Here is a 12,035-nt window from a genome sequence, read left to right on the forward strand (position 1 = left end):
TTGGAGAAAGTTACAGGAAGCACTTGGCACACAGTTGAACTTCAGTACGGCTTTCCACCCTCAGACAGACGAACAGTCCGAAAGGACAATCCAAACACTGGAAGACATGCTTCGCATGAGTGTCTTGGATTTTGGAGGTCAATGGGATGAGCAGCTAGCTTTGGTGGAGTTTGCCTACAACAACAGTTATCACTCCAGCATAGGGATGGCACCCTATGAGGCACTATATGGAAGAAAGTGTAGGTCTCCTCTGTGTTGGACAGAAATGGGTGAAGCGAAGGTGCATGATGTAGACCTAGTGCAATACACTTCAGAGGTAGTTCCTTTAATCAGGGAACGACTGAGGACAGCTTTCAGTAGACAGAAGAGTTATGCAGACCCCAGACGGAAGGATGTGGAGTTTGCAGTGGGCGACTATGTATTCCTGAAGATTTCTCCAATGAAGGGAGTCATGAGATTTGGAAAGAAGGGCAAGTTGACACCTCGGTATATCGGACCTTTTGAGGTTACGGATAGAGTTGGAGCAGTTGCCTACCGGTTGGAGCTACCACCCAACCTTTCTCACGTTCATCCCGTGTTTCACATCTCCATGCTCAGGAAATATATTCCCGATCCTTCTCATGTCTTTAGGATGTGATAGAGCTAAAGGAGAACTTGACATTTGAGGAGCAGCCTGTAGCCATAGTGGACTACCAAGTGAGACAGCTGAGATCCAAACAGATCCCTATGGTTAAGGTTTTGTGGAGGAGTCAGTCAGTGGAAGAGTGCACCTGGAAGTCAGAACGGGACATGCGTAGCAAGTACCCTTATCTGTTTAATGTATAATCATGTGCTTTATTCTGCCTTGTGTAAAATTCGAGGACGAATTTTCTGTAAGGGGGGAAGAATGTAACACCCCAAAATTTTAAATTTTATGAGCATTTTTTGTATTTTAATTTTATTTAAATTTTAGGAATTTTTTTGAGATTTTTTGGATTTTAAAAATCGGGTTCGATTTTCCGAAAATATAAACTTTGATGATTTTTAAAAATTAATTTAAAGACCACGTGGCAAAACTAAAAATATATTTGGAGTCTACGTATTTTTCTGAGTTTTCTGGAATTTTTTCGGAATTTTTGGACCTCGTTTTCGGTCCCGAGGCAGAGTAAAAATTCAAAATTTTGTATTCTGAATCGAACCGACCGAATCGAACCAGACCGGATCGGACCGGTCGAATCGTACCGGTCTTCTTCCCTTTTTCTTCCTCCCGCGCGCGACGTTCCCTCTCCCTCTTCTCTCTCTTTTCTCTCTCCTCCCCTCCCCTGCCGCCGGCCAGCCGCCTCCCCTGCGTCCCCACCTCGCCTGTGCCTCCGGTATTCGGTAGGCCGCCGCCCCAACGGTCAGCAGCGCGAACGCCCCTCCCCTGTGCGCGCGACGTTTCGGCTTTCCCGGCCAAAATTCGGTCGATCCGGCCACCAATTGGACCGGGTCTTGTGTCTAAAATCATCTACTTGGCGAGAGCTTTCCATAGACACCAAGAACGCCGAAATCCATCGAGCGGTTTGTCCAATTTTTGCTCGGGAAGTTTTTAGCCCATTTCTACTTTTGGGCTAGATTTCTCGAAAACCGTGAATCCCACGAGAAAACCGAGGCTACCAGCACGCTCCACTCGTCGAGAGCTTCGCAACGACATAAATTTTGAATTTTTTCGACACCGTTTTTCGGTGGGTCCCACGGAACTTCGCAGTGTTTTTCCGAGCATTAAATGAGCTTAGAAAATTCTGAAAAGTTTATGTACTAACCCCCGTGTTATGGGCTTCGTGAAGGTATCCTCGATTCGCGGAAATTCGACAGTTGACCGGGTCTGCGAAATTCCGGCCAGACAGACCCATTACCGGAAAAGTCTCCGAATTGGACCGAGGTTTTGGCTAGCCCCCCATTGTCAGACGTCCCGAGCGCGTTCCCGAAGTCGGAATCGGCAAAGGTAAACCCGAACCTTGTTTTTACGTAATCTTCTAGTGCTTAAATATGATTAAAAATTCTTAAAATATTTGTGGTAGCTTAGAAAATTATGATTCTTCTTGCAATAGCTTAGTAATATTGCTAAGGACCGCGGGGCAAAGTTTTAGAATTTTTAGAGCTGATTTGGGCAGTTTTTGCAAAAATGGTCAATTATAGGGACTAAATTGAAATTTTACATATTATGATGGATGATTGATTTGATGGGCCCAGGAGGGGCTGTGTGATGTGATTGAGTTGTGGATATATGGATTGTGAGTATAGAAGTGTATTTTGAGCCCTTTTGCAGGTTGGGTAAGTCCTAGGTATAGGGGAGACTCTGCCGGATTTTCGGCACGACTTAGGACGTATTGGTCTTTTTCTTTGTTTGTATTGAGTCAAATTTATTAAATGATTGTAATAAAATTGTCAGGTGAGCCGGGACAGCCTTCTTCCTCCGCCCAGCCGCCTCAGTGACCATCGTCAAGTCTGTGAGTAGAATATTAATTTTAATTGTAATTTCGATATTATTATATGTTCAAGCATGCCCATGCATCACTTATATGCATATATTTATGTAGTTAAACTCTAGGCACGATTTATGTTGCATTCATAACTGTTGATGTGCCATGGATGTTGTTGTGGTAATTTGGAGCAGTGTGCGTGCGTTGGCGTGCGTGTGATATGGTGTGGACTATGGATAGGACGGGGTAGTCACGGCTTGAGTAATTCGCTGGGACCCGATCTTTCGAGGGGTAGTCACGGCTTGAGTAATTATTGGGACCCTCGATTTGCTTATTAAGTGGAATTCCGAGCTTGAGTAATTCGGCACTGAGTTGGATTTAAGAGAGTCAGTATAGGGATCACTCCCATATGTTATGATTGATACTACAGGGTGTGTGAGTGCTCCAAATTACCTTTTTGATGTTATGATGTGAAAATGATGTTGATGTTGCATTTCACTCTACAGGGTGCATTAGTTTTAGATAGTTATAGAGATTATGGTTAAAATTGATATTTTACTCTCTGAGTCGAACGCTCACTCCTGTTCAAAAAATTTTACAGGCCACAGGAGGATATTTTATTCTGGGTTAACCTGCTTTTCTACTTCGCAGGTTGTTTATCAATATTTGTGTAATTTTATTTACTTCTAGAATTTCCGCATGTGTTAGCAGTAATTATTTGAATTTGGTCTGTAATATTATTATCATGTTGGACCTGTAAACTTAATATTCTATGTCTGTTTTGATGGATTGGATGAGGGAGCTGAGCTCTCATTTGTTATTATGTTGATGAGTATGTGGAGGGTGAGCTGAGCTCCCCATTTGAGAATTTATTGTGTTTACAGGTCGGGTGAGTCGAAAACTCCCCGTTGGAAAGTCCATTTTATGGTCGGACTCTGTCCGTTTGTTTTCTTGAAATTGGGCCCAAATGGGCCTTAGAATTGAGTAAATGAACAGTTAGGCTTACTACGGGCCTCAGGGGCTTTAGGCTGGCCCAGGTCCTAGTGCCTGTCCGGCCCATAGGTTGAGTCGTGACAGTGTGAGTTACTATAATTATTTTGATCCATTATTTTTTATAATAGTTATTTTATGTACCTTACTCATAATTTAAAATTTAAAAATATTTTTTTTTTACTTTATTACATATTCTAATAACTTAAAGCTTATTTTTTTATTGAGCCAACTTAATTGATATAATGGACTAAAATAATTATAATAACTCACAATTAAAAAAATATGGCCTAAACATTAGTTTTACCAATATTTTGAAGCCCAATTAATTGGAATTTTTTAAATATTTTATCAGTTCAATTCTTTCAAATAAGAATAGTTTTAATAAAATTAGGCACTGGGCTAATAATAAAATTAAAAAATTAGTTATTCACATTTTTAAAATTTTTCTTTAATTAATAAAAAATATTTTAAAAAAATTCAAATTGTGAGTTAAACAAATATTAATTAGCCCATATAAACAATTAATTATTGTCAATCAAATTTTAAATAAGTTGAGCCAATAAAAAAATTTCAAATTATTAGAATATGACCTCATTAGTGGCTAATTTAAGAATCTATATGGTAATTATTGGCTAACAAGTTTAAATTCTCACTAAAATTGACTTAATAATGACCTACCTATATTAACAGAATTTTATTTTTTTTTTAATTTAGAATATTTTAAATATGAGGTGTGTAAAATATTATCCAATAAAAATATAAATGAACTATTATATTGGGCTAATAAAAATTAATGGCCATTTTTTTTTACTTTATGGCCCAAATTTGGTCAACATTTTATTAATTTAAAAATATTAAATTAATGTTATAAATCTTTTTATTATGTAAAGAAAAATTTTAAAAATGGCCAAATAAAAAATATCAGTGACTAATTTTTCAACTAAGTTAGACTAATAAAAAAAATTCAAATTATTACCTAAATAGATTCAAATTACATATTAAATATACAAAACATTTAGGTGTATTTAAAAATATTGAAATATACCAACTCATTAATTTATTGGCAATAAACTTTTAAATTAAAAATATTACTTTAAAATTAAAATATAGACTCATTAATTTTTTATTTAATTGTGTCAATAAAAAAAATTAAATATGAGTGAGTATATAAAATAGCATTTGATAAAATATTATATTTTAAAATTAAACAAAACTAATATATCATATAGGATAAATCATTTAGATATTATTGATACATAGGGCATATTTAATTGGGCCAATGACATTTTTTTGGTGATATCCACTAAAAATAAAAAAGATTTTTATGGTAATGTTATTGGCCTAATTCTCGAATATTGAAAATTTTTTTCAAACGTGGTGAGATGTGACTCATTAAATTTGGTTACTAAAAAAAACTAATAACTTCAAACTTATTTATTGGAGTCCAATAAAAAATAGTAAAATTGAAATAGCAATTGGTGATTATGGATATAACAATTAAAATTATTAATTGGGGCAATAATTTAAATGGATATGAATAAAATTAGTGACATTAAATTAGATTTTGTCATTTAATTACTTGGACTCAAATTTAATTCATTATTCTAAATATGGGCTAATAAAAAAAATTTAACAAAATTTCAAAATGTTTTTTTTTTATTAGTCCAATGTTCCAATAAGTGGACATATTTAACTTCCAAGTTCAATTTAGAATTTGTTAAATTTCATATATGCTTCAAATTGTTAGCATTATGAAAGTATTAGTATTTTTTTTTCAAATTTTATTAAGTCAACTAAAACTAATTGGGCTCATAATTATTCTATTTAATTGCGCTAACAAATTTTAGATATATAAAAAAATCTCAATTTAAATAAATCAAAACTATCTGATAAAACATTATGAAAATATATCAATTTGTGATTAATTTTTATTTTTTATTACTTAAAAATAAAATTTAAAAAAATTGATAACCAATTTATTTGACTAATATTAAACTTACTAATTTTTTTTTTGTTAATGATGATATTTTTAAATTCAGCCCAATTAATTGATTTTTTAAATTAGTATTACAATTTTCTCATTAAATTCAAATTAGCCAATATTATATATTAAAATATGGGCCATTAGTTTTGCTATATCTCATAATAGTTTTAACAAATAGATTTTTTATATTTTAGTGGGGTTTTTTATTAGCCCAATAAAGTAAAAAAATTAATGGTTCAATATATTGATATCGGTTAATAAAAAATATTAACAAAATTTTAAAAGACTTATCACGATTATTAAGTTTAAATAGAATATTACCAATTAAAATATTAGCCCATTAATTTGTTAATAATTGTCAATTTAAATATAAAACATAGTTTATTGGCTCAAAAATAAAAATTTCAAATTAATATCATTTTAATCGCTGACTATATACTTTAGTTACTACACAAAATTTTTAACAACTTGACTTTTGTGTTTTGTGTATTTATATTTAGATATAAAGAAGCCCATTAATATTATGTTATATCACTCAAGTTCGGATTAGGTCTAGTCTAAAATTTTTAATATGAAAAATAAACTCCATATCCAGTTGTTCTCATATGAGTCCACCTCACAATTTCCCAATTAAATTAAAATATTATTTAAATTAATGAGTTCATATTGGGCTAATAAAAAAACTTTTAAAATATAAGCCAATGGCGGATAAAACGATTTGTGTTAATTAAAAATTAAGTAATAGTATTATATCTAATTGGCCAAATTTTGTTAGATTAATAAAACTAATCTTTTTAAAATTAAAATATAGATTCTTTAATTTTTTATTTAATTGAGCTAATAAATAAAACTTTAATAGAAAGCATTTAGTTTATTTTTCACAAAGATTAGCCCCCAATATTTGATATTCTATTAATATAAGTAATTAAATTTTTTTTATTAATGGCTCAATTAAGCCATTGGTAATCTTAATAGTGTATTAATGTGTCAAATATTGGGCAATGGGTCATTTAAGATTTTTTTTAAAATAAAAACTAAAATAAAAAGTGAGTACATAAATATTTAACCTACTAGATATATTTAATAACTAATATTAATGATACCCAACTAGTAGTATTAATTTTTAACATTTTTAGTGGGCTAAGAGTAGTTCAATATGAGCTATAAATGAAAACTTTAAAAAAATAATAAGTACATATCTTAATAATGATGAACTTATTAAAAAATATATATTTAGAATATTAGCCTATGTTAATAGACGATTATGCTATTTTATGTACTTTACTTATAATTTAATGTTTTTTATTACTTAAAGGAAATTAATACATTATTTAAAGATATGGAGTACTTTAAATGAGTAAATTGTAGATATTACGTTTTTAAAAGGTTGGTATTAATGTGTTTTAATCGTCACAATATTAATGGTTATGTCTTAAATTCTCCATTTAAAATATTCAAATTGGTGTTAGTGTGGAATATTTAGATTATTTTAGTCCAATAAAGCAAAATAGCTACACCAACTTAGGTACATCAAAAATATTGCAATTAAAAATTTTATTATTGTAAAATTAATAATATGGGCTAAACAGAATAGCTATGGGCTAATAGCTATAATTTACTTAACAATTAAATAAGCCCATAGCTAGGCCTAGTAAATATGGCCAAAAAATTAATAATGGTCATAAAATTTAAATGTAAGTAGGTTTCATTGGCCCATTATATGACTATATGAATATCTATATTTTACTAATGTTTTAAGTTATTGAATAATTGGCCCAACTTAAATAGAATGTTGAGTTCTTTTAAATGAAGGCCATTAATAAAGAATTATAAAAAAAATTTATTACTAGAATATTATTCAAATTTATTAATTTAAATAGGTCAATATATATTGGCCAATATATGTCATTACAAATTTTAATTAACATATTAAATATGAGTATATTCTTAGTTATCTCTTACATTTAAAAAAAAAAAATTTTAATGGGCTTATATTTTAGTAATTTAAAAATTTTTTTGATAGCCCAATTTAATAACAAAATAATGAGTCTACATTTTAATTTTGGAAATATAAATTAATATTATAAATTTTGCATAAAAATATTAATTTTTAAAGTCACTCAATTAAGAAGATATACAGAGCTAATTTTTTTATCTAGTAATCACTCATAATATTGGGCTAATATCACTTCGAAATTGGCTAACAAAATACAAGTTAAATTTTTATTAATTTAAAAAGTATTAAATTATGAGTGAGTACATAAAATAGCTAAATCTAGTTGTTATATCTATTATTAGCCCCATATATATAAATGTTATAATCATCATTAATTGATATTTTTATTGGCCTGATAAAGTAAAAAAAAAAATTAATGAGCCATATATTTTTGGTAACATTTAATGTTGACTTAGCTTTAAAATATTCTAATGTGGGTAAAATACTCTAATAACTATTAAATTTATCAATCTAATAAAAATACAAATATTATTTTTTTTGGTTAAAATTTTTTAAAATAATTTGAAACTTGTTTTTTTATTGGCCCATAAATTGTGAGGCTCATAAATTAATATAATTAAATAATTTTAGCTCATTTTAATTAAATAGTGAGTGAGATGTAAAACAATATAAATTGATAAATTGAAACTTATTTTTTAAATGTGAAGCCAATAAAAAATTTAATGAGCCAATAAAATATGCGGTTTAACAAAATTAAAATTGTGAATATGGGGCTGATATAAAATAGCACCGATGTTTTCGATAATTTAATTAATGGAATAAGACAATCTTTAGCCTATATTGGCCAATATTAGTAAAATTACTTATATTACCTTTTAAAATTTAATTATTAAATTTTGTATTCATATTAATTGGTTACTCTATTAAATACGCTAAAAATAATATTTTGACATTTAGATATATAAGGCTAATATTCTAAATTTATGGGCCAATAAAAAATTATGAAATTTTTATTTTATCAATTTTAACAGTTTATTCTAAATGTTAGAATATTGGCCCATATTAATCTTTTTAAATTTAATATTCAAGAGTGTTAAATCAAATAGACCTAGAGCATAAATTAACATTAGATAACTATCCAACATTGACCCCAATAAAGCAACATTTCAGCTTATAAATTCAAATGTTAAAGCCTTGATGACCCATAATAAGCTATTTGAGATTAGTAATTAATTCTTTAAATTACTAGAGGCTAATCAATTAAATTAATATTAAATTAATTAGGCTAATGTTATTGGTCAAGTTTATTTTTAATTGGGCTAAATTATATATGAAAAAAATAAATTTTAAAATCTTAAAGTACATATATCTAAGTAATTCTTTAGACATATTTATTAGAATTAAAATATGATATGTATTAGAATTTAAAGATTGATTTTAAAAATTAAAAATAAATTTAAAGTTCAATTTAAAAAATTTAATGAGCTAATTTCTAATAATTTAAAAATTTTTAAAAATTAATTATTAGAATATTTTCCATAGTTTTTAGTCCAAATAATGGTGTATTTAAATTATTTAATTTATAATATGGCCTAAATTCTTTGTAAAATTATGCTTATTTTATTGGCCAATAAACTCACATTTAGACTTATAATTAAAAATTAATTAAAATGCAACATAGCAATTTTACTAGAATATATTTTAATTTAAAAATATCAGCTATCAATTTCATAAAAATGTGGCCCATTTTTAAAAGCTTTATAAAAATTACAATTTCCAAATAAGCACAATCTTAAAAAGATTGTTAATAAAAATGTTCTGAGGTCACAAGTTATTAGAATAAAAAATTAAGTAATAAAACCTATTAATTAAATTAATCAACCTTTTTGAAATATAATACCAAAAAAATATTTTATTAAAAATTTAATAAGTCAATATTCTAATATAATTTTTAATTTTTAATTTTAATGTTATAATCGTTATTAATTATTTTTTTTCATTGGCTCAATAAAGCTTCAAAATAAATTTAATAACTTTAAATTAATTACTAAATATTGGGCCAATATTCTATTAATTTAAAGTTTTTACTAGCTCAATTAAATAAAATATTAATGATGATTATATTTTAAATATTTTTTTACGTAAATTATTGGATTACAAAATTTTATAATTTTAGTGGCCAATATTTTTAAAATTTTCTTTTATGTAATAAAAATTATTGAATTCATATTTTAATAATTTAATGAGGCTCAAAATATTTTAAAATTAATTAACTTCAAATTTGGGCTAATGACCAATATATAATATTGAGCCATATATCTAAAAGTTAAATTTTAATTGTATTTTATATACCTCATTAGCTCATTAATTTTAATTAAATTGGGCCAATATTAATTGCAATTCTAATAATTCATTAAATGTAGGCTCATTAAAATTTTAGAAGATTCATTTTTTTAAAATTATTTTTAAAATGACTATATTTTTAATATGGCTAAAATTAAACATGGGGCTAACAAAATTTTTTAAAATTGTCATTTAACTGTTATATCTATATTCAAAATAGCTTAATTATTTTTTTATTAGCCAAATTAAAAATGGATATGACCATATACAATTTTTACCCGATACAAATTTGATCGCATTAGTTTAATCGGTGACAATACAATAAAAATGTTATAATCATTATTTTATTTTTTAAATTTAGAAATGTGTCAATATAATGGATCATATTGATTTTAATATAACTAGTCTTTTTTTTTAATTAAATTTAGTAAACACCTTGGTCAACTTAACTCATTAAAGTTAGGTTAATTTTTGTTGACCTTAGTATGCTAACTTTTATTTAAGGTTAATTCAAATGCCGCTCTGTTTTGGTTAATAAAATTAATAAATTAATAATAATTATAACATTTCAATATATGAGGCTGATAATAGATATAACAATTAAATCTAGTTATTTTATTTATTTTTTTATAAGTAAAATATGGGCCAATAAACTAATATAATATTAAATTAAAAACTTTTAAATTATTATAATATGGTCTCATAAAAATTATTTATTAACTTATATTTTAAATATTATAATTATGAGAGATAGTTAAAAACATAAGGACTGATGAAAATTTTAATCAATTATAAGTAAATATATAAAATAACTAGTTTTAGTTATTATATTCATCATTGGCCCATATAACATTAACCAATAATGAATATGACAACTAGACACAATTAAATAAATCATTTGGATCTAAAATTTTCCTATTTTAAATATTTTTTTTATGTACCTAAGTGAGAGACCGTTAAGAATTAAGACTAATCTTTTGTTATAAAAAAATTAATTAAATTAAAATTTTTAATTTGTCGCTAAATATATATATATAAATAAATCAATAAAATAATTTTTTAAAAGTTAAACATGTAAATACATATACATATATATATTAAAATAAAGAAATTATATTTTTCTTTTAATTTATATAATTAAAATTTTTAATCAACATATTGTTATCATTAAGCTAACAAGTATTATTAATTTGTTAAAAAAAACTTGAAAGTTTGATAAAAATACTTTTACTATTAAACTACAAAGATGATTTGAATTTTAAGGATTTAAGAGGTGATGATTTTCCTATAAAGAGCAATTCTTCTCTCTTGACATTTCAAGTAAAAAGTGAGGTCCAAATACAGGGCCTCTAGTTGTACTTTACTTTTTTTTTTAAAATATATATATATATATATATTTATTTCTGTTAGCATAATTACAACAATTAGCATGATTATAGGAGATTTGTATAGCATAATTACAGCAATTAGCATGATTATAGGAGATTTGTGTAGCATAATTATAGCAATTATTATTCTTGTCCAAATTAGCTCATATTCTCATGTATAAATAGATGTAATATCTCTGTAAATAAGACACAGACAAATACACAATCATTTCCTTCATTACTTATATTCTTTCTTCTAACATGGTATCAGAGCCGTAAAGCTTTTATTTCTAGTTTCTAGGGTCTCTCTTCTCTCTCTACAACCTGTTCTGGTTCATTCTTTCATACCTATTATTATACTATTTTTTTTTCTCCTCATATTGTTATCAATGGAGAAATCTGATATTTCAAAACCTATTGCAACAGTTCTGACTGGTTCCAACTATAATCTTTGGGTTCAAGGAATGAAAAGTTTTTTGATAGGTCGCAAGCTTTGGCGTATTGTTACCGGAGATATCACTACGCCGACAAGAGAGAACGATGAAACTGATGCAAAATTTACTGACCGTCTTGAGGATTGGGATAGTAAAAATCATCAGATCATCACCTGGTTTCGCAATACCTCTGTCTCGTCCATCCACATCCAATTTGCTAATTATGACTCTGCAAAAGAAATCTGGGATTTTTTGGCTAATCGATATCAGACCACTGGACTTGCCCACTATTATCAGTTGTGGACTACTCTTCATAATCTGAAACAAGAAGCAGGTCAATCTGTGAATGATTTTCTTGCCCAGGTCCAACCTATTTGGAATCAAATATCTCAGGCCAAAATCAGTGAAGATCATCTTCATCTCATTCAAGTTCTAATGGCTCTTCGATCAGAATATGAGGCCGTTCGAGCGTCCCTGCTACATCGAAATCCACTCCCATCATTGGAAACTGCTATT

At 27.6% G+C, this 12,035-nt stretch overlaps 1 long non-coding RNA gene across 1 annotated transcript; it reads left to right on the forward strand.

Moving 5' to 3' along the window:
• The first annotated feature begins 1,445 nt into the window (after positions 1 to 1,445).
• LOC131173317 (uncharacterized) lies at positions 1,446 to 2,718 on the forward strand. Its single transcript, XR_009143572.1, has 3 exons — positions 1,446 to 1,703; positions 1,806 to 1,963; positions 2,411 to 2,718. It is a non-coding gene; the product is annotated as an uncharacterized LOC131173317 (long non-coding RNA).
• The last annotated feature ends 9,317 nt before the right edge of the window (positions 2,719 to 12,035 follow it).

This window comes from Hevea brasiliensis, chromosome 14 (assembly GCF_030052815.1).
Source record: "Hevea brasiliensis isolate MT/VB/25A 57/8 chromosome 14, ASM3005281v1, whole genome shotgun sequence".
In the NCBI taxonomy this organism is placed as follows: Eukaryota; Viridiplantae; Streptophyta; class Magnoliopsida; order Malpighiales; family Euphorbiaceae; genus Hevea; species Hevea brasiliensis.